At 36.8% G+C, this 23,717-nt stretch overlaps 1 pseudogene; it reads left to right on the top strand.

Moving 5' to 3' along the window:
- Window positions 1-96: 96 nt before the first annotated feature.
- LOC122297186 lies at window positions 97-14,974 on the top strand (annotated as a pseudogene).
- Window positions 14,975-23,717: the final 8,743 nt, after the last annotated feature.

Here is a 23,717-nt window from a genome sequence, read left to right as displayed (position 1 = left end):
AATTTTAATAAAAGGAAAATACCATTTCCCGGTATGAGTAGCGCCATCCTCACAGTATCATGCATTAGTTTAGTATTGACCAACGGGATGACTTAGTCGAGCATAGCTTGCTTTCTCGTCCTCCACGAATAAGACGAAGAGGAAGACCTATACGTGTACGTACGTAGACTTATTTCTTCTTCGATATATAAGGAATGTGTGGTGAGATACTTGTTATTTATTAAGCGCACGCGTGCACACAGAGAAGAGAGAGAGAGAGAGAGAGAGAGAGAGAGAGAGAGAGAGAGAGAGAGAGAGAGAGATTAATGTGCAGGAATTAAGTCGATCGATCGGCATGAAGTTGCGGCTGCTCTTTCTGGCTTTCTTTCTTTCAGAAATTTACTTCGTCTACTCATTTACTGATCCTAATGATAGTATGTAACAGATCACTTACTCATTTATATATATATATATATATATATATTTATATATATTCTTCATCTGGGTTATCGTACAAATGTTTTGTTTTTTTTTCATGATAATATCGGTGCTTTGATACATGATCTAGGAAAACTGGGTTGTCTCTCGCCAGTGTCTGAAACTTTTTTCTTTAATAAATTTAATTATTTCTTTCGTTCTTCAGCTATTAAAAGTTTCAACTAAAGCTCTAACGAGTATTTTGACAGAACCTTGCATCGATCACAGTTTAAAAATATTTAATTTTGAAATCGCTTTTTTTTTTATTTCTAAACTGTGACGTCGCACAGGTATTAAATATTCATTGGCTTTTTGTTGCACGTCGATGGAATATATAGCTTATTGAAGGATCCCTAACCTACTGTTGTACATTTTTAAATGATGCATTAGTTGATTATTAAACATTTTAGTGTGCATGCAGCTGCTATACTCAACGCCCTGAAGTACGCGTGGAAAAACACACCAACAAGCTGGGAGCATTCAGAGGATCCATGTAGTTGGGATGGAGTTACTTGCAACAATTCTAGGGTTATTGCCTTGTAAACATCTTCCCATATTACTGTAGTGTATGAATAATTTGTAGAAAAATTTATTTAGTTTAATAAGAATAAAATATAAATAAAAAATCAAGTGTAATGTATAATATGTGGCATAAGGATGATGAATAGAATAAATATTTCATGTATTCTTGTCCTCATACTCGCAAATCGGTTTAGAAAACACACTAATATTAATCTGCAGTACTCTTGACATAAGAATATACATTATATGTTTAAGATTAAGATTACATCTACTTTTTTTTTTTTTAAGAAAAAGAGTTAGGGCCACATGTCCAAGAGTGACCCCTACCAAATTTATTAAGAAATACCTTCACTTACAGTGGAGGAATACCAAAATTACATAAGAACCAATAAAGATAGAAAAAATTACATGCCTTAAAATAAATCTCCCCACCAACAAGAACAAACCTTTAAGCAATAAAAACAACTTAATGACCTCTAGTCAACTTAATTACCTCTAACATTAGGCAATGACAATTTATCCATGCGAATCAAAACTTTAAGAAATTTTGGAACATGTAACAAAGATCGCCAAACCAAGGTTGAACCTTGAGCTCCCATTTTAGCTAAAAAATCAGCCGGTGCATTTCCTTCTCTATAAACATGCTTAATAACAAAATCTTCACTTTCGTACAGTCTCATAGCTTCCTCCCAAAATTCTTCCAAATACCGAACTCCACAATGCTTCTTCTGAACCCAAGATACACAAATCGAGGAATTAGACTCAATATCCACCTGATGTAGATCCAACACTCGACAATATTTCAACCCTATTAACAATGCTTTCAATTCAGCATGGTTATTAGAGCCCACCCCAAGATAGCACGAAAAGGACAACACCATATTGTCACGCAAATCCCGAATTATACCCCCCGCACCTAAACTTCCTGGATTACCGAGGCTACAACCATCTAATTCAATTTAAATCTTCCATTTTTAGGCTTTTCCCAACAAACCAATTTAACCTGCATATTTTTAATAGGTAAAACCGGTATGTTCAAATCCCTCAATCTCTCCTCATCAGCAAAACCAATCTTTGTAACTTTTGTAAAGGAATTTTGCACTTTCCTTAGCCACACACAAATAGACCTCCAAATCTCTTCTGTCGATATGGATTTACCTTCCATCCGTGCCTTACACCTGCATTGCCACAACTTCCAAATAATAATAGAAGGAATAAGGCCCAAAATATTACCCACCTGGAATTTGGTAGATGCCCGTCTAAACCACATTAACACCAATTCAAACCAACGTTTATTTGGTTCATAAGGAATTCCCAAAATAAGAGAAAACCTCTTCCAAATCCCGGAAGCCACATCACCTGCAACAAGAACGTGATTTAGATCTTCATAGCCTCCTCGGTCATAACAGTTACACTTGGAAGTAATAGTTATACCCACTCTCCTCAATCTATCATCAACACTTAAACTGTTATGAAAAGCTTTTCACATTAAAACTAAAATTTTTTTTGGTAGAACTTCGTGCCATACCCACTTAGCCCAAGGCACCGTTGGTGAATTAACCCGAACACACTGCCATGCACTTTTAGTAGTAAAACAGCCATCTTTATTATGAATCCAAACAAGTAAATCCTGTCCATCTTTATGAGCACCCAAAAAACTATAAATCTCCTCCATTTTTTGTGTTCCCACTAGTCTTTCTAGTACTTCAATATCCCAACCATTTTCAACTCTAACGTCAGCCAACATCATCTTTGGCACATCAATCACTGGATAAGAATTAGCAAGAGGACCAGTTATCCCAACAAAAAGAAATATTCCCATCCCAGACTCTCCATTTCGAATTATCTAACACCGATGGAATACATTTAACCACCATTTTCCAAAATCTTGAACCCTTTCTAGGGTCTATTAAGGAGACATGGTTATCACCAACATATTTAGCACAAAAAAATTGTGACCAAAGATCACTCCTAGTCATAATTTTCCATGCAAATTTCATGTGTAGAGAAGTCTGAACGTCATCAAAATCATGAAGGCCAATTCCCCCCTCTTTAGTCGGCTTACACATCGACTTCCATCACACCCATTTCTTTTTTTCCTTTCCATCTTTTTCAACCCAAAAAAATGAACTGGGAAGCCTGTTTAGAATTTCAAAATCCCTTTTGGCAATTGAAGGATAGACATAATATGTATAGGCATACTAGACAAAACATGCTTCAACAAAATCAATTTGCCCCCAACAAAGAGACACTTTAATTTCCACCCCCCAAGTGTATTCCTCACCCGATTAAGAATAGGATCTAAATGTAAATTAGTAAGCCTCCCAATAACAATCGGTGCACCAAGATAGGTAAAAGGAAAATTACCTTCTATAAAACCAGTGATATTGATAAGATCGATCCCTCTTCCGCCTTGCAGAGAATTGCTTAGCAAAATATATGGCCGTCTTCTCCTAGCTCACTTGCTGTTCAGACCAAGACTCATAAGTCTTAATAACCTTCATGAATTCTGGCTTCGACTTTTTCCTTCCATTAGCGAAAATAACTACATCATCTGCATAAAGAAGGTGAGAAACAAGAGGTGCACCTCTTGGATGCGAGAAACTCTTAATATTGCCACAAAAAAAATTCTTCTTTAGTAATCGAGAAAGAACTTCCTCCATAATGATAAAAAGATATGGAGATAATGGATCCCCCTGTCACAAACCACGACCTCATTGAAAGACACCTCAAGACATCCCATTCATCATGACTGAATACCAAGGCGAAGCAATACAATTTTTAATCAAAGCATTAATAGAAGGAGAAAAACCAAAGCCTGCCAACACATGTAACAAAAACTCTCACTCCACTCTATCATAAGCCTTGGCCATATCAAGTTTCAAAATAACATTACCACCCGAAGCCTTTTTGTTAAGAGAATGCACCATCTCTTGTGTGAGATTGATATTATCGAAAATACTTCTACCTTGAATAAATGCACACTGTTCAGAGGAGATCAAAGTAGGCAATAACGGGGCAAGCCTTGCCACCAAAACCTTAGTGCAGATTTTGTAAAAAACGGAACATAAACTGATAGGACGGAACTTATCAAATCCCGTCGACTGAGACATTTTTGGAATAAGCACAACAAAAGAAGCAGTATAGAATCTGGGGAGAGGAACTCCCTTAAAAAAATCCCTTACAGCCTCCACCACCTCCACACGCACAATATCCCAACAAGCACGATAGAAACCTAAACCAAATCCATCCTGGCCTGGACTACTCTCTATACGAATACTGAAGATGGCTTGTTTTTCTCTTCCTTTGTAGGTAAAGAACAAAGCCTCAAATTATCCTCATCTGAAATCACATTAGACACTAAATCCCCAAATCCAGAAGTACTACACTAGTAGATTGTCCCAAAAAATCCATGAAATATTTCACGACACCATCATGAATTTTTTGCGGTGTCTTTAACGTAGTACCATTAGGAAGACTCATCTCCATAATCCTTGCTTGCTTCCTTTTATTGAGAATAGCATGAAAATACCAGGAATTTTTATCACCATGATTCCACCATCTAACTTTAGCACACTAAGCCAACCGAATTTCTTCACGATGAGTCCAGGTATCCAATTCCATCTTTGAAGCCAACAGGTCAAGCTCCACTTCTTCTTCATACCTCACTTGCAATTGCTCTTCCAACCTCTCTATGCGATCCTCCAACTCATAAAAGTGCCCACTCATCCACCCAAAAACTAACTTATTCCATCCTTTTAAAGCTACTCTCACCCTTTTTAATTTTGCCACCAGTTTCATGAGAGCACCACCGACATCAATTTGATCCCAAGCCTCACGAACACATCTAGCAAAATCAACATGATCCACCCACATTTGCTGAAAATGGAATGGTGATGGCCCATAGACTTCAACATTCTTCACCAACGAAATGACCATAGGAGCATGATCAGATGACGTATGAGGCAAATATCTCATAACTGAATCCAGAAAAGCATCAAAAAGATTTTGATCTACCAAGGAACGATCCAAACGAGCCCAACTCCGTGTATTACCAGCATGCCCATTACACCATGAATAACTCTTACCCAAGAATTTTAATTCCATTAATCCACAATTATGTATCCAAGAATTAAACTCCTCCATAGCCACTGCAAGCCGTGGCCTACCACCACGTCTCTCCCCATCATTCGCTATAATATTGAAATCCCCTGTTACTAACCAAGGATCATTAGAATTGCTTTCCTTGGAAAGTGCTTCCCACAACACCCGCCGTTGCTCATATAAACATTTAGCATACACAAAAGAAATTTTACACTTCATCCCACCATCAGCCACAAGAACAGAAATTTGTTGAGTTCCACAACTAACCATGCTTACATTAACATCATTCATCCACAATATCCACAATATCCACAATTTACCATTCCACGCACCATTTGAAAACCCATAATCAAAACCAAGCATTTTTTTAACATCATCCAATTGTTCATCACGTAAAAAAGGTTCCACAATCACAAACATCTTCGGCTTATAAACTTTCATAATCCTTTTCAACCTGCTATTAGAAGATTTCACCCTTCTAACATTCCAACATAATATTGGACTAATCATAGATTCAATTTAGAAGCACGGGTTACCTGTTTACTACTGCGAATTTTCTTGTGAACATCCTCACCCTTTTCTTTCACTGCATCCCTTATATCCGAATCAAAATAAACATCTTTCTTCAAAACTGTTTTTCCATCCCCCATCTCAGGATCCGAAAGGCTAGCCAACTGATCACTAATAACCTCTGTCAAACCTTTCTCAGCAACTGGCTCAACAAACAGACCATCACATACCTTTTTTGCATGATCTACCATGATGGAAACAAGAGCATCCTAAGACACATCAACTGGAATCAGCCCTGGCACTTCTTCGAAACCCTGAACATTCACCTCCGAAGGAACAGAGTCACCCTCCTCATTCCCCATACATGCTTCTATACCTGCTTCCATACATTCCACCTCTGCGCACACCATTGGAGACTCTTTAGACATCCCACTACACTCCACTGCTCTCGGGACCACCTCCACAGAATCAGAACATGGCACTTCCACCACCTTGGAATTCACTGGCACCATCTCCTCTGAAACAGAGTATACTGCCTCTGCATTACCATCCTTGGCCTTATCTTCAGGACCGTGTCCCTGCAACTTCACCAGCTGTAAATTTTCCACTTTCTCACCTTCTGTATCAACTATATGCTCAACACTACCCGCCACCAATGCATTCGACATACCCTGATCAGCCACTTCTTGTACTGCTACGTTCAAACCCGAAGGCTCCACATCTTTCAACTGTTTCGGCACAATCTTATATTCAAGCCGAACCTTTTGTTTCTCTTTATCCTTCCTTAAGACACCCTTCTTGCAAGTCTTCAAATTATGGCCCTGTAATTTACATTCAGGGCAAAACGCCGGCATCGTTTCATACACTATTTCCTGCAACCGACTTGCAGGACAAGAGGGCGCACCAATCCAGAACGATAATAGAGGGGATTTAGCAACATCAACCTCTAAGCATACCCTTGCACCGTCAGTTCTAGTGGCACACCTAGTAGAATTATCACTCCGAATGAATTTTCCAATAGGCGATGTGAGGCTTTTCAAGATAGATGGGTGATAAAAATTCGGAGCCAAACCTGGGAGAAAGATCCAAACTGGAACCACAGAAGGCTCCTCCTCTTCAGAAAACTCATGAGTCCAGTGAAATGGATGATAAGCCACATCGTTTATGTCACAAACTTCCGTAGAGAAAGCCTTATTGAAATCCTCCTCCGATGTTAATCGGACAAACACGTTACGTGGCTTTCTCATGGCTGAAACCACAGCAATACTAGATAATCCCCATCTATTTTTAATGAAAATTCTAATAGCATCCAGTGATGGTCTCTGCCTAAGGAACTTCAGCACCAACGAGAACCTAAAAGGTTCTGCAGACTTCACGATCTCCTCCTTTGAAAACAGAAAATAGACTTCTCCATCCTTGGTTTTATGGCCCTTGGTGCTAGATGTAAATCAAATTCATGATCTACTTGCAAATCAAATTCATGATGTAAAGCAAGGGTTCCTTAATTTCCTTTTGTCATTTTTTTTTAATTTTCCTTCTTCCACTTTTGGTAAATCTTAGTATATCCCTTTTTTTTTTTTTTTTTTGTGTGTATTCCTTACAAATCTCTTCAGGAAATTATCAATGACGGGCCTAGAAGGGAATCTTGAAGGTGACATTGGGGGACTCACTGAACTGACATCATTGTATGTATCATTGTTTCTTTTTCTTTAAATGAAAACAAATATTCTACGGTATAAATACTTATAAATTTAGTTTCTCAACAAACCACTTGTCGTAGGAATCATTATAGTTATTAAAAATATAAAACATGTTTTTCCTTAATTATTGTGAGACCTACTTTAAATAGATTTTGCCACCCTACTATGTTGTTGAAGCGTTAACATTATTAAATTTCAGGGACCTATCATTTAATCGTGGGCTCACAGGTTCTCTCTCTCCACGGCTTGGGGATTTACATAAGCTAAATTTCCTGTAAGATCCAATAAACAATCTATAATTACCTATTTGCATATATTCCAATAGTGAGAAGCATATATATACATTTTTGACTTTCATATTTCAGAACCCTAGCTGGTTGCAGCTTCATTGGCGATATTCCAGATGAACTGGGAAATCTTTCAGATCTCCTCTTCTTGTAAGATCATTCAATGCTTTTAAGATCACTACATGCATGAATCACAATGCCAGTAATGTTTCTCTATCTGCTTTGGAAAATTGTTAAGTATCTAATCATTACATTTATACCAACACGCTCTCCATCTCAGGGCTCTCAATTCAAACAACTTGACTGGAAAGTTACTCCATCTTTGGCTATCTTTTCCAAACTCTTCTGGCTAGACCTCGCGGAGAATATGTTGATAGGATCTCTACCAATATCAACATCCATTGCCTCAGGCTTGGACCGTCTTTTGGAGGCTAGACACTTGTGAGTTTTAATCTTTTTCTTTTCCCAATCTTGGGTTCAGTATATTATTAAGATAAATGCAAAATTTGAATATGTTTAAGGATACACAACGTTGATTATTTCATCCACAAAAAGAAGAATAATGTGACGTCTTCAAATTTGCAGCCATTTCAATAAGAACAAGCTTTCAGGTCCCATTCTAGCCAAACTCTTTAGCTCTAATATGAAATTGAGACACATGTAAGTTTGATACCAACTATTAGTTTGTTTTCATGCATGCTTTAAATGCTTTCTTCTACTTCTAAATGCTTTCCTCAAAGGCAGATTATTTGATGGAAACCAATTTAATGAAGTATCCCACCAACATTAGGACTTGTAAAAAGTCTTGACGTTCTGTGAGTAAACTACCCCCCTAATTTAATGACACATTGGTGTTTTTCAACTTACCTTTAAGTATAAGTCCACTCTGATCTGGTATTGTTCTTGAGAATTAAAACTATTCCAACTTGCAACAGTCGGCTTGACAGAAATGCTATAACCCCAGATCTCAGCAACCTAACAAATATCATTGAATTGTGGGTACTCTTTCACAACATTTATATAGTGGTGATGTTCTTTTAGCATAATCATACTGGTGGTTACCATCTTTTGCCTTCTTGTTATCATCTTAGGAATTTAGCTCTGAATAAATTGACGGGCACTTTACCAGATTTGACTCAAATGACGAAACTCAATCACTTGTAAGTTGGTGGCATAGAATTGCATGCAATTGCCAATTTTATGTTCGAGGAATTTATTCTTTTTATGTATTGATGAATCTTGTACGATGGCTTATTTTACTACGGACCTTAGTAATAACTCATTTAAGCCATCAGAAGCTCCAACGTGGTTCTCAACCTTACCAACACTCACCACTCTGTATGTCTTCAATCGTTCACAAATGAAAATTCCTCAAATTTTAGCAATACTCACCACTATCATGTGATTGGTGTGAAGGGTTATGGAATATGGGTCACTTCAAGGGCCCATACCACGAGATTTGTTTAGCTTTCCACAATTACAGCAAGTGTAAGTTGATATATTATTGGTATAGGTTCATAAGAATATTATGAAATTAAGAAAAATTAACTGTTAGTTTGATAACTCACACTCGATTTCAATTCTCAGGAAATTGGGAAACAACAAATTTAGTGAAACATTGGACATGGGTGTGCCTGAAAAGATCAGCCCACAACTGAAGCTTGTTGATTTACAAAACAACAACATTTCTTTTGTAAAATTGGGCAATAAATACCATAAATCCTTGATGTGAGTGAATTCATGGCCCTTAAATGTTCAATTAAAAAATAAGTTGTGTATTTTCTTTTGACCATCAACCTTCTTTGTCAATTTGATGTGCTTCAGACTAAGAGGAATGACTATACTATCTCGGATCCTTACTGCAAGCAAAATCATCAACCAACAAAGCCTTATTCTACTAGCCTAGCTCATTGTGAGAGTACATCATGTCCTCTTAATCAAAATTGCAACCCTTGAAATTGTGAATGTGCCTATCCATATAAAGGGACATTATACGTTGGACGATCACTTTTCAGTGAATTGTCCAATGAAACTGTGTTTAAGTTACTGGAAAATAACTTGTCGGTAAGCCTGAGTCTCCTTCCAGGCTCGGTTTATATTCAAGCTATAGGATTCAATTTTGATGACTATCTTCAAGTGCAACTGGCACTCTTTCCCTCGATCGAAAAATACTTTAATCGATCAGAGATTCAGAGAATTGGGTTCTCCATGACTACTCAAGAACATAGGCTACCAGAACAATTTGGTGCCTATTTTTTTATTGCAGACTCTTATCCTTTCCCAGGTTCAAATCATATCTTTACTCTGTGTGTGTGAGAGTGAAAATTATATCTCTACCTAACAATATTAAAAATGTTCTTTAGCCAAAGGAGGTTGAACTTCTATTAGCACTCGTGTAATAATTGGGATAACAATTACTTGTTGTGCCATTTTGGTTCTGGGATTCCTTGGAGTAGGGATATATGCAGTTCAACAAAAGAAACGTGCAGAAGGAGCCATTGGATTTAGTACACCTAGTAAATAATTAGTAAAATTAAATTTCTTGTGATTGGTTGTATAGTTCAAATTCAAGACTATGTATCTAAGGATGATGGATAATCATGCATTTGTTGGTCTATATGGCTAATTTTCTCCATATCTCAGCTTCTTGGAAATCAAGTGGCAATGATAGCAGTGGGGTAGCCCCACAATTAAAATGTGCAAGATGGTTCTCTTTTGCTGAACTCCAAAAGTGCACAAATAATTTGGCTGAGAGAAATGAGATAGGTTCTGGAGCATATGGCAAGGTACGTAAATCTCTCAGCATTCAATCAAACTTTTGCAAAATCCACTTCCAAGCACTATTTGTTTATGCTTTTATGTTTATGTTCTCCCCAGGTTTATAGAGGGTTGCTTTCTGATGGACTAGTTGTTGCTATCAAAAGAGCTCAGCAAGGATCAACGCAGGGTTTACTTGAGTTCAAGACTGAAATTGAATTGCTTTCCCGAGTTCATCACAAGAATCTTGTTGGCCTTGTGGGCTTTTGCTTTGAACAAGGAGAGCAGATTTTGATCTACGAATTTATGCCTAATGGAACAATTAGAGATAGCTTATTAGGTACGTATGTACATTCATATCTATTTAATTAACTCTTTGAAAATATCTAATATATAGGAAACTATTTGCCTAAATATGAACTCTAGGGAAATCTAGCATTTATCTTGATTGGAACAAAAGACTCTACGTTGCTCTCGATTCAGCCACTGGACTAGCTTACCTTCATGAGCATGCCAATCCTTCTATTATCCATAGAGATGTTAAGTCCATGAATATTGTGTTGGATGAAGATTTGATTGCAAAGGTTGCAGATTTTGGCTTGCCTAAGCTAGTATCAGATGCTTTGAACGGCCACGTTTCAACTCAAGTCAAAGGCACAATGGTAAGTGTTATTATATCTCTACAGCTTGATCTCTCAAGGGCAGAGAATATTAATAAACGAGTCACAAACGTTATTAATAAAAGTTAAAAACTGACTTTTACCTATAAAAGTTATTTTCAATGTCATGATAGAATATGTGCACAATTTAAATATTTAGTAAATAACATTATATGAAGGTAGAAAACAACTCAATCACGGTCAATGATAGAGTCTGCATAATTCTTGTATAGATAGTTAGTGAAGGTAAAAAATTCTTAAATCCCTAGACTTTCTAATTTTTCTAATCTACCCTAAGTTTTATATACATTTTGACCCATCTAGCTTTTAGTATTTGCAATTTGGCCCTAAACTTTTCTAAATTTACAGTTTTTACTCATTTGTAATAACATTTTCTTATATATGTATATCTTATTAATTTTTTTTTTTTTACTCATTTCTTACACTTTTACACTTACACTTTCATACCTTCAAGCACTAAAAAATCTAAATGGTCGAATCTCCTAATGCCAATCCAACACATTTTATTTTCAACTTTCAATACTTTTCACTTAGATTCCCTTAACTTCTATAAGTACGTACCTAGTCTTCGAGCTTTCCTTTGCCCTTATATCATCAAGTCCTACCCTCACTATTTTCATAAAAATCACATCAAATATCACTGAGTTTTTAATGCCACAGTACAAGATTCAACCTAATCGACTAAAACCATTCTAGACTTTATTTCTTTCCTAAATAAACACGTGCATTTTTTATTCCACCTTTAATTAACACACTTTTCCTATGCTTGGCTGAAACCCCTTATGAGGCATAACTCATAATTTTTGTGCATTTGTTCCTAAATGAACATGCATGCCTCTAGAGTTCTAGCTTCTATATATGTGCATGCAAGTTAAAAACATATTAAAATCAAGCTATGGCATAAATGCATAGCAATTAAACTTGGAACCTTTTCCTCACCTCTTAATCTAGCAAGATTCTTACACGTGTCTGACTTATTCAAAATCAAACTTATGTTGTCAACATTAAAAGATACATGCATGCTGATTCAATGACCTCAAACCCTCTTATCATGTGATGGCCGAAACATGTGATCTAAAAAGTTTGGACTTTCAACTCATTTTCATCAACTTCTCCTTTATACTGCAAGATTCAAACTTATGTACTAGTTTATACACACGCATGCACAAGATCACAATATACATGTCATGGCTAAAACTCTCTTGCATTTTTTTTTTCTGCACTTTAATTCAATGTTATAAATCATTTAGATACCAAAAGCCCATGCTTAGAAAACAACTTAAGTCATATGCATGCAAGATTTCACAATTTTCATAAAGTGACCGCATGCTATGCAAGAGTTAGGAAATCTTTATGTTTTTGTCTCAAAACTTGAATATCATGCTCTAAACACAAAACGTCACCAAAACATGCATGGCCATTAATCTTCCTTAACATACACTGCAAGGTTTCCCACATTAGTCATCAAACACGCTAATAGTAACCACAAGTTGAATATGTTGGGCTAAAATAATCATAATGGAGGATGATACTTTCTCTTCTCAGCTTCTACTTATTGATTGAGGGTTAAGGAACTTGTGGTATTAGTAGCTAAGTGTTGTTTGGGAGGTCGGAAAGTGTGACATAACGAAGGTAATAGGGAGGGTGTTGGTTAGCCAAGAGAGTGAGGAGAGGAAAGAGAGTCAAGTGATGAAAAACTAAGTCTTTGAGTGTGTGAAAAATAAAATGGTTTAGAGCCCTTGGTGGTGCTACAGGACAGACTCAACTATGGGACAGTGGAGTCTGCCCAACTGCTTAAGTGGAAGCCATGTCGACTTCCCCTGTATATCGTTTAAGATTATGCTATTATTGGTATTGTTGTTATCATCATCATCATCATCATCATCACTATGGTAATGCCACTACATGATTTGTTTTATGGTAAATGACAATGAATGTTTATTGGTGAAGAATGTCTTATTCTCGGATTTAAGACTGACAACAAATTCCAAGAGCTAAAGGATGAATTTCTTGAGAAACCTTGGGGTTGGATGAATTTGAAGGGGTTGAATGCAACCTTTTATTATAGAGATTGTCATTCCTAGGTCTCATTGATTCCTACTAGGATTTGGAGTCCTAGTTTTGCCAGGAATTCCTAGCAGCTTTATATGTTGAAGCTTTCTCGTTGAAATAGGATTCCTTTGTTATTTGGGAAATTAGGCAACTTGAAGTCCTAAGGTTGTGAGGACTCCATGTTTATGTACATAGGAGTAGGTTTCCTAGCATTATGGGTCTTTTGGGCAAGCATGAATTGAGATTAAGAGTTCTAATGTTAAAGGAAGAACTTTGCTAGGGTTTTAGGAGCAAGGTCAGTCCCTAATTTCATCAGCTAGGCTTTTACTAGGCTAACATTTCATTGGGGCTTAACGCAATATTTTTGTGTTCTTGCTGGGCTAAAGTGTTTCTAATTGGACCTATGATGTCGACAATGGATTGGGGAGACTTTATAACGTTGTTCTTTTTTTCTTTTTCTTTTTTCTTTTTTTCTTTTCTTTTCTAGTGTGGCTGAATTTCCTAGCATGGTTAGGATTCCTATTATCACTAGGATTTTTTGGTATGTCAAGAAATGTAACCCTTTAGGGCTTTCATCTAAAATGGGTGATTGTGTAAGTCTCCTTTCTAGTGGAAAATTTCCCTTTTGTGATTACAAGGATTGAGTGTTACATATTATTGAGGTCTTCAATTTTATTTGTTGCAAGAAACAATAACTTTTTATATTTTTGCATTAATTTAATGTAGAGGCAAAAGAACTTTTTTTTTTCCTTAACATGATACTCAAGGGTTTATGCTACTTTATTAGTTCTTCACAAAATTGTTTGGTTCATTTGTTAACTTACTGCTAGTGAATGTGTTGTCATCACAATTGAAGCAAGTACTTTTACGATAGACAAGGGTTGAAAATCTGCATAATGATTGTGGTTAATAGATTTGCAAGGTCTTGACCTCAAGAGAGGGAGAGAGAGAGAGAGAGAGAGAGAGAGAGAGAGAGAGAGAGAGAGAGAGAGAGAGAGAGAGAGAGAGAGAGAGAGAGAGAGAGAGTACTTTGTGGAAGTTGAGGCAACTGAATTGGCATATTAACATATATCAAAACAAATTTTTATTATTTCATTTTCTTGTTCATGCATTGTATTGTAAAATTCAAAGTGCATGCAAATCCTTCCAATCCTACAACAAAATTAAAAATTTCTTATGTAATATAATTTAGATTTTTCATTCATTGGAAAACTCTTTTGATTTTAATTTTTGCAAAATGCCTTCTCCTTGCAGGGTTATCTTGATCCTGAATATTACCAGACTCAACAATTAACTGAAACGAGTGATGTTTATAGCTTTGGAGTGTTTATGCTTGAATTGTTAACATCCAAGCAACCGTTTGAGAAGGGAAAGTAAATCGTTCATCGAGTGAGAACAACAATGAACAAGGACGAGGAAGAGCACTATGGCTTGTGGGAAATGATTGATTCATCCATTAGAGAGACAACAAATCTTATAGGGTTTGGGAAATTCTTGGAAATTACTATACAATGCATTGAAGATTCACCTGAAAACCGTCCAACAATGAGTGAAGTGGTAAAGGCCCTTGAAACAATATTACAAAATGATGGGGTGGCTTCAAGCACATCTATGTTGTCTTCTAAAAGTGACCTTGGAGCTTCAAGGGGTGCTTCTAAGCATCCTTACAATGATCCTTAGCACAAAAAGGATTTTAGTAGCATTGATACCTTGGGTTATAGTGGTGCATACACAGTCTCGACAAGAGTTGAACCCGAGTTGCCAATCCTCCCCTATATTCTACATTTTAATTTGTCTTTTGCTTTTCTTTTAGTTTTTGGCTTTTAAGGGGGGAAATAGTACTTTTGTACAGAGAGTGTTGTTTCTAATTTTCAACAATATTTGACTATGTGTTGATAGTTGAAAAATCCAGCTAGACATAAACGTTTGCTATGTTACTCCTACTTGTGTTACATTTCAAATGTAATATTTTCTTATGACTTGGAATATGAGAGTATGCATGTCCCCTAGATTTAGGAAAAAGTTATAAATTTTGTACTATAACACTACCAAGAGCTAGTTTCAAATTTTGCACTCCAAACTATCATAATGGACAAATTACACACTCAAATTATAAAAAACTGGCAGGTTACACCTAAAAACTAACACTTAGAATCCTATATTAAGATCTAATGGTTATGATTGTGCCATAGTTTTCTTTTATCTCGATGGTCATAATTGAACTCCCAAAAGCTAAGACAGTTTTCAAAGTATTAGTTCTGTTATTGTTAGGAGTACAAAGTACAAAAACCTTTGTACGATAGTGCAAACTATATTTGTTTACTTAAATTTATAGGTAGCGCCAAGCTAACAGCTTGTAGATTCTTATTATGATACAATATTTTTATAAATGACAAATATTTTAGTCACAAGGAAATTATATAAAAGTAAGCCCACAAATTTATGATAGATGTGGTACATCAGAGTACTGTAAAATTATTTATTGTAGAGTAGATCCCATGAAACCACATCTCTTTGTGCATTTACTTTTGTATAATCTCTTTGTGTCTGTAACAATTCACTTTACAAATATCCTTAAAATGAAGCAGTACTTTCTAATACCTCATCTATTGAAACACTTTTACTTCGCTTTTACAAATAAACAAATAAAACCAAAGAGACAAAGGAAGAAACCTTGATAATGGTTTGTTTGTCCACTGAGAAAGAAAAGAAAAAAATGCATCAAAACCTTATAGAACCTCATTTTTCTATAAAAAAATAAAAATAAAAATCATGAAGATATAAAACTCCATTAAAACATGGTATAATAGGAATAAGTATACCTTGTACCCTCAAACGTGTTTGGGATAAGATGGCTCATCTTTATTGGGAAACTAAAAGTCTAAACACACAAATGAGATTTCAAATGTATAAAGGTAGTCACTATTGTAAACAATAATAAGTGGAGGAACAAGATATGGTTTACGTATGCATATATATAAATAGTACAATGTTATCAACAATCTATTTGTATTAATCCTTGTTTTCGTAAAATGAAAAATTTGATTGGTTATTCATTTATTTATTTATTTATTTTGATTTTATTAGGGGTGTAAATTTTAACTAGAAAGCCAGTCTGGACCAATGGAACTGGTTCAGAACCGGTTTCTAAAATGCCAAAACTGGCCAGAACTAGACCAGTTCTTGTTCCATGATTTTTAGGACTGGACCAATCCAGACCAATTCACTATAATATATATGTAAATTAAATTTTTAAATATTATGTAAGATATTTTTTATATTATATAACATTTTTATATATAATAATATAAATTATAATTATATATAAGATAATGTTATTGTAATTTATAACATAAAACTTTAATTTTAAACATGAAAATTTATTTGATCATATCTATTGTTTTATAGCAGAATTTTTTTTCATAACAGATTCTTTTTTATAAAGTAGATTTTTTATAGCAATAACCGAATTAGATAGGACCGGACCAGAATTTTTTATAAAATAGATTTTTTTAAAGCAGTTTTTTTTTCATAAACAGATTTTTTTTTTGAGAAATTTGCATTTTATTAAAACCGGAAAGCCAGACCAAACTAGAAACCACTAAAATCGGAGGTACTAGTTTAGAAGGGTAACCGATGCGTAATCAGTTTTGAAAAATCTAAACCAGTGCTATTGGTTCTATCCTAAATTTTGTTCAAAACTGGACCAGACCGGACCAGTTACACTCCTAGATTTTACTAGAGAAATCTGATAATAACACTTGCATATTTTCCATGTTGTTCACATTATCCTACTTACTAAACATATTGCACTAAAATAAGTATACTTGTTGTTGACGACGTGTTTCGTATGCCTAGGGACCGGCCTCTTAGTGGTCCAGGTTTTCAGTTTCATACGCCTACAATCCTAGAGAGAGAGAGGGAGAGAGAGTTGGCGAAGGGTGGCCCGGGGAGCCTCTAATACTTAAGTCAGTGGTGATCCTTGGGTGATATAAGAAAGCGGGAATTTTAGCAAGTAAACTCCTAGTTGAGAATTTGATCTCTTTACCTAATGGTCAGGGGGCCCTTTATCCCCAACCCCTAGGGTCAGACGACCATACCCTGTGGCCTGGGTGGAGTGATGTCCTCCTGGAGTCCTCTCTGTCATACTTCCTTTAATGCGGCATGGCCCTCTGGATGAAGTAATTCATGCGACATGATTTCTAGGTGAGTTCATTTAATGCAACGCGATCTCCTGGTGTTACTTTGTGGTCCAATCCCCTCCCTCTGGCATGCTCCCCTTTCCTTTCACTAATTCAACTTTCTGAGCTCACTACATAATGTCCCATCCTGACCCGGATCCTTATGCTAGTCTTATATGGGTCGTAGGTCCCGGTCGGGTCGCTGAGGGAATCTATGGGCCGGGACCCAGCTCTTTGGGCCCCTTGAGGTGTGGGGAATCCTTCTGATGCCTGATCTGGGTTGGTCCTCATGGGAGGGCCCTGGGAAAAATATCCCATATAGTTACCCCGTCAATTCTCATTGGACTAGGCCAATGGGAATTTCCCTGTTTCTACTTATTGTTGCCACTTGTTGCTTCTATTTGGCTAGCTGAGCAAAAATACTTACTGTTCGATTATTCCATGTGTAAATTCTTGGTTGTCCCTTCGTCGTTCCTAATGCAATTTTAGGGATTTGATCTCGGTACCAAATGATGATCGTTCCATCTTTTCCACAATTATAGATGTAAGACATTTTCTTTCTTCCCTGGCTATGTTGCATTGTGGGGTTTTAAACAACTCTTTCATCCTATACCTCGTGTGTACTAGGTACTGATTGTCACTCACATAGCTTCTGCCATACTCTTGCTGCTCTCTTCCTATTTCATTCGTTCTTCCTTCGCCTTCGCCTGCTTTCCACTTCTCGCTGCACTCATACTCTCTAGATGGCCACCTGGAGATCTAACAAACCTGAGACTTTTAAGGGCCGTCTTGAGGTAGGCGCCTTGGAGCTAAGTTATGCTGGCCGCTTTTGGCATTCTGAGGCCTCCCCTGAATTCCTTCAATCACTAGTCTCAACCTATCGCATTCCCGACACGGTGGCCTTTGAGGCCCCAACACCTCCCGAGGGGCCCGTTGGCGTTGATGGCTTGGTGTCGCGAGTCACCCTCTTTCCTAGCATGTTCTTTTGTGGGCTGAGACTACCCTTCCCTTGCCCAGTCTATGAAGTCTTATACCACCTCAGGTTGGCCCCTGAACAACTCCACCCAAAGGCTTGGCATATTCTAATCTATTGTTGCATCCTGTGGCGGCAGGCACTATTGAAATCCAATCCAGAGGGTGCTGATTTGACTGACCATGAGTTTCTCCTGACTCACAATGTGAAAAGGGGTGTCAGGGACATCTGTAGTTTTAGGGGAATGAGAGGCCTCGTGGTGCTAGAGTCACAGCACTAAAAGGTCTTGGACTGGACCTGTAAGTTCTTTCTCGTGTCTAGCCACAAATGGGAGTTTTCAGTAGGTTAGATCGGTCACGCTGAGTTTGCAATAAGGGCTTCGTGGGGAGATGTTCCCAATGATAGGGTCATGCATCCAACTGCCACGCTTGAAGAGTTGCATCGTATTATGATTCGGAGGAGGCCATTCTTGCATCTCCCGGCCTTGAGGGCAGGACCTGGTGAACTGAGGCCCTAGAGCAAGTCTCTAAGTCACTACAAAAACTTCTCTCTGAGGTCTTTTCTAGTTCCATGTTCTTTTCTTAACTATGCTTTCCCCCTTTCTCTTCAATTCTCACCTTCTTACTTTTGATTGCGGAGTCTGAAGGGGGTTGAAAGGCTGGCGGAGCATATTGTGAGCGGCTGAGAGGCAGTTGAGAGGGAAATCCTGGAGTTCCGGTCAATGGTGATGACGACTCTTCATGATGGGCCCCAAGGTGAGCCGAGTCTTAAAAATCCTTTGCAAGTTTTAGATGGGGCAATCACAAGATCGAGAGCTAAGAAGAGCAAGAAAGCAATGCAATGATTGGTGCAATCCACTTGGGATGTGTCTAGTAAGAGCCAACATTCAAGATGGGCTTGAGACGAGGAGATCTAGTTTTCATCCATGTGATACAAGCTATGGAAGATATGACTTGGGCCTATTATTATTAAAGGTCTTAGACTTATTTATTTCATTAAAAGGGCTAATTTAATTTGTCATAGAAATTAATCTAGAATAATTGGGCTTGAGGGATGTTTAGCCCACACAAATGTTTTATGTTTTATGAACTAGGGTTTCAAGATGAGTTTATGAAATTTGATGAATTTTATTCATTTTCAGTTGAGTTTATCTACCCTTGTTCTTGAATGAACTTTTGAACTTATCAAAGGTAAATCAACATTTGCGGCGTTCCTTCTTTATAATTTAGGTTCTTGAGATAGATTCTTCAATGGGTTTAGATTTTTCATATAATCTAGGTTCTTGAAATGAGTTCGTCAACGGGTCTAGATTTTCCATTAGCTTGATTTTAGCTTTCTTGGGTGAGTTTTCAAATTGACTGTGAATTCAAGGGATTCCAATCATGCGGGTTCATATCATTTGGTATTCAGAGGAAGGTTTCCAATCAGGTTTGATTCTATCTTTTAATTCTTGCATCTTTAATTTTAAGGTTTCATTGTTCTAGGGTTGCCAAAAAAAAAAAAAAACAAACAAACAAACAAAGGTTTGATTTTATCTTTTAATTCTTGCATCTTTAATTTTAAGGCTTCATTGTTCTAGGGTTGCAAAAAGAGGGGGGGGGGGGCTATCGAAATTCTTAGGGTTTTGTGTGGCTACCGAAAATCCATTGTTCTTTCTAGGGTTGTTGAATTGATCATCTTAGGATTTTGTATTCTTGTTCATTAGGGCTTTTGTGTGGCTGCCGAAATCACCTTATCCTAGGGTTTTTGTGTTGGCCAAAATCTCCTTGTTCCTAGAGCTGCCGAAATTTGCTTCATCTTAGGGTTTCATTGATTCCCTTCTATCTCCAGATCAATTTTTGTATGTTTGAATTCCATTATTTGATTGTTACAATTAAATATTGCTGTTTGTAACTGAATTAGTGAGAAAAGAAAAGAAAGGAAAAGAAAAGAAAAGAAAAATTCAAAACAAATTCGAAAAGAAAAAGAGTATAGAATTTTTTTTATGATCAAAGGGGCTAAATACATCATTATAGTTGTATCTTTTCTTGTGATTATTACTCTTTCTTTTGTATAAATTCCTTGAGCCTTGTGTCATTTTATTCATTCCTTGTTCCTTGTACCTAATTACTAGTTGGAATAAAATAAGATTGTATTATCTTGATTTATTCAACTAGTTCTTAAAGAACTTGAGTGGAAAAACTATTGAGGTAAAAGGTAAGAGAGTGTGAGACTATTATTGAGAAAAAGCCAATTAAGAGTGAAACATGAGTGGAGTGCACATATCTGAGTGTAAAAATGTAAGGGAGTGTGTGAGGTCTTTACCACTAACATTCTTTTAATGCAGCACATTACAATGTCTCATAATAGTGACTTAATACCAAAGGAGGTGGCAGACAATTCATTTTTTGTATTGCAGTCCATTCAACAAAAGTTTGAATGGTTGAATTTGACGTTGGGGGAATTGAGGGATAGGATGTATCAACGAGATGCAATGATTAGAAATCTGCAAGGTATGAGAGATAGGAGGAGGTGTGAGCCTAGTATTGAGAATGGGTATGAGTATGAAGAGTCTAGTGAGTTTCTTGTTTCCAAGTGTGCTCTCAATATACAAATTGAGATGGATGATACAAAGCAGCAGAGAGAGAACATTTTCCATACTAGATACCACATCAACAGCAAGGTATGTAGTATGATCATTGATAGAGGGAGTTGTACTAATGTGGCTAGCACTACTTTAGTTGAGAAATTGAATTTACCTACCTTGAAACATCGTAGACCATACAAGTTGCGATGGTTGAATGATTGTAAGAAGGTTAGGGTAAATAAGCAAGTGCTAGTTTCTTTTTCAATTGGAAAATACAAATATGAAGTGCTTTAAGATGTAGCGTCTATGCATACTGGCCATATTTTGTTGAGGAGCCCATGGCAGTATGATAAGAGGGTGATCCATAATGGGGTAAAAACATATACAGTTTAGTAAAGGATGGCAGAACAATCAAACTTGCTCATTTAACCACACAATAGGTCCATGAGGACCAACTGAAGCTAAAAAGTGAGGTTGATTAAAAACAAAAGAGTGAAAGTGAGGTTGATCAAGAAAGAAATAGAGAAAGTGAGATTGATCGGAAAAGAGAGAATAAAAGTGAGGTTGAGTGAAAAAGAAAGAGTGGGAGTGTGATTGAGGAAAAAAGAAATAGTGAGATCGAAAATGAGAGAGAAAATAAATGAGGGTGAGGCTGAAACTTTAAGAAAAAAAGAGAGTGAAAAGAAAAAGGACAGTGAAAAGAAAAGCAAGAGTGAAGAAAGTGAGAGAAAAATAAAGAGAGAAGTGAGTTTTTATGCTAAGGCAAATTTTAATACTAACAAATTTAACAAATCTTTGCCTAGTATTGTTATCTCTTTATTGTAGAGATATGAGGTCGTGTTGCCAAGCAATGTGCTTAGTGGATTTTCACCTATTAGAGGAATAAAGCATCAAATTGATTTTGTGATAGCATTGAAGATTTGACAACATTACATTTGGCCAAAAGAATTTGTTCTACATACAAAACATGAGTACTTGAGGCAATTAAAGGTACAAGGTAAGTTGACTAGAATGCATGTCAATTGTGGGGAATGTATTGAGACTTATCCTAACGTAATACACACAAAGTAAGGAAAATTTTGTGGTTGTTGCAATATCAAGAAGGTATGTCCTTGTCTTCATTTTAGATGCAAAGTTATTGAGATTTGAATATGATAAGGAATTGCATGCTAATGATGATGACTTTGCTAGCGTACATGAAGTGAGAAAGCATCGTTTGGTAAGTGCTATAGACTAGATTGGTATTTGTTTAGAAAGAATAGACTTTGTAGGCCAGCTAGTCTTATGTGTGAGATACTTGTTCGTGGATGTGGTTTGTTGGAACATTTTGGTGTAAAGAATACTTTAAACGTGTTGCATGACCATTGGTGGGAGTATTTTTTGCCATTAATTGAGTTTGCATATAATTGGAGTAGTCATTTTGCTAAAAGGAAGATTTTAGATGTGTTTCATGAACGTTTGTGGGAGCATCATTTGCCATTCATTGACTTGTTGCATGGACGTTTGCGGGAGTATCACTTGCCATTATTAGAGTTTGCATATAAGAGGACCATGCATACTATTACTTCTTATTCTCATTTTGAAGTTGTTCATGGTTTTAATCCACGTACTCCTTTAGCTTTGATGCTTTTGCTTGTTGATGACAGGTGTAGCTTGGATAGACTGTTCCAAATTCTTGATAAAATTAATGATAATTCATATAAAGTAGATCTTTTAGGTAAGTATCATGTTTATGCCAATTTTAATGTTACTGATTCTTTTTCCCTTTGATGTTGGTGGAGATTCGAGGTTGAATGCTTTTAAAGAGGGGGGGAATGATGGGCCCCAAGGTGGAATGAGTCTTAAAGATCTTTTGCAAGTTCCAGATGGGGCAATCACAAGATCGAGAGCTAAGAATAGCAAGGAAGCAATGCAATGATTGGTGCAATCAACTTGGGAAGTGTCTAGCAAAAGTCTAACATTCAAGATGGGCTTAATAGGAGGAGATCCAGTTTTCATCCATGTGGTACAAGCTATGGAAGACATGACTTGGGCCTATTGTTATTGAAGTCCTTGAACTTGTTTATTTCATTAAAATGACTTATTTTATTAGCCGTAGGAATTAATTTAGAATAATTGGGCTTGGGGATGTCTAGCTCACACAAATATTTTATGTTTTATGAATTAGGGTTTCAAGAGAAGATTATGAAATTTCATGAATTTTATTCATTGTAAGTTGAGTTTATCTCCTCTTGTTCTTGAATGAACTTTTGAACTTATCAAAGGTAAATCACTACCTTTGTGGCATTCGTCCTTTATAATTTAGGTTATTGAGATATGTTCTTCAACGGGTTTAGATTTTCATATAAAATCTAGATTCTTCAAATGAGTTCCTCAATAGGTCTAGATTTTCCATTGGCTTGATTTTAGCTTTCTTGGTTGGGTTTTCAAATTGACTGTGAGTTCAAGGAATTCCAATCCTACAGTTTCAGCAGCTCAAGATGTTGGAAGAGAGCTCAACCTTGTCGGCCATTGCAGAGGATCAAAGAGCCTTGCTATCTGCAGCCAGGATAAGGGAGGAAAAGGTGTTGATTGAATTGGGGGCAACCTAGAAGAGGATAATCGCTCAGGAAGTAGTTATTCAGGACCTACAGAGTGACCTATCGCAGGTGCAAGAGGTTGCCACCTGCTCAAGCGAGAAGTTCGGGAGGGCCCTCTACGTTCCTTATGGCACTTGGTCCCATGAGTATCTCGAAGGCCTCGAGAGGATGCACAACTACATCATCATAAACCCATAAGAAAGTTCAAAGGCAATGGAGGTACACTTGTAGGCCATTGATCTTAAAGACCTCGAGCCTAATCTAGCTGCTTATAATCATGCGGACAAGATTGGGTAGGCGATGATTTCGGACGCGTTTCTATCGAAGGATGTCGATCGTCTCGACCGTCC

This window comes from Carya illinoinensis, chromosome 15 (assembly GCF_018687715.1).
Source record: "Carya illinoinensis cultivar Pawnee chromosome 15, C.illinoinensisPawnee_v1, whole genome shotgun sequence".
NCBI lineage: Eukaryota > Viridiplantae > Streptophyta > Magnoliopsida > Fagales > Juglandaceae > Carya > Carya illinoinensis.
This window is presented reverse-complemented; position numbering and strand designations above follow the sequence as displayed.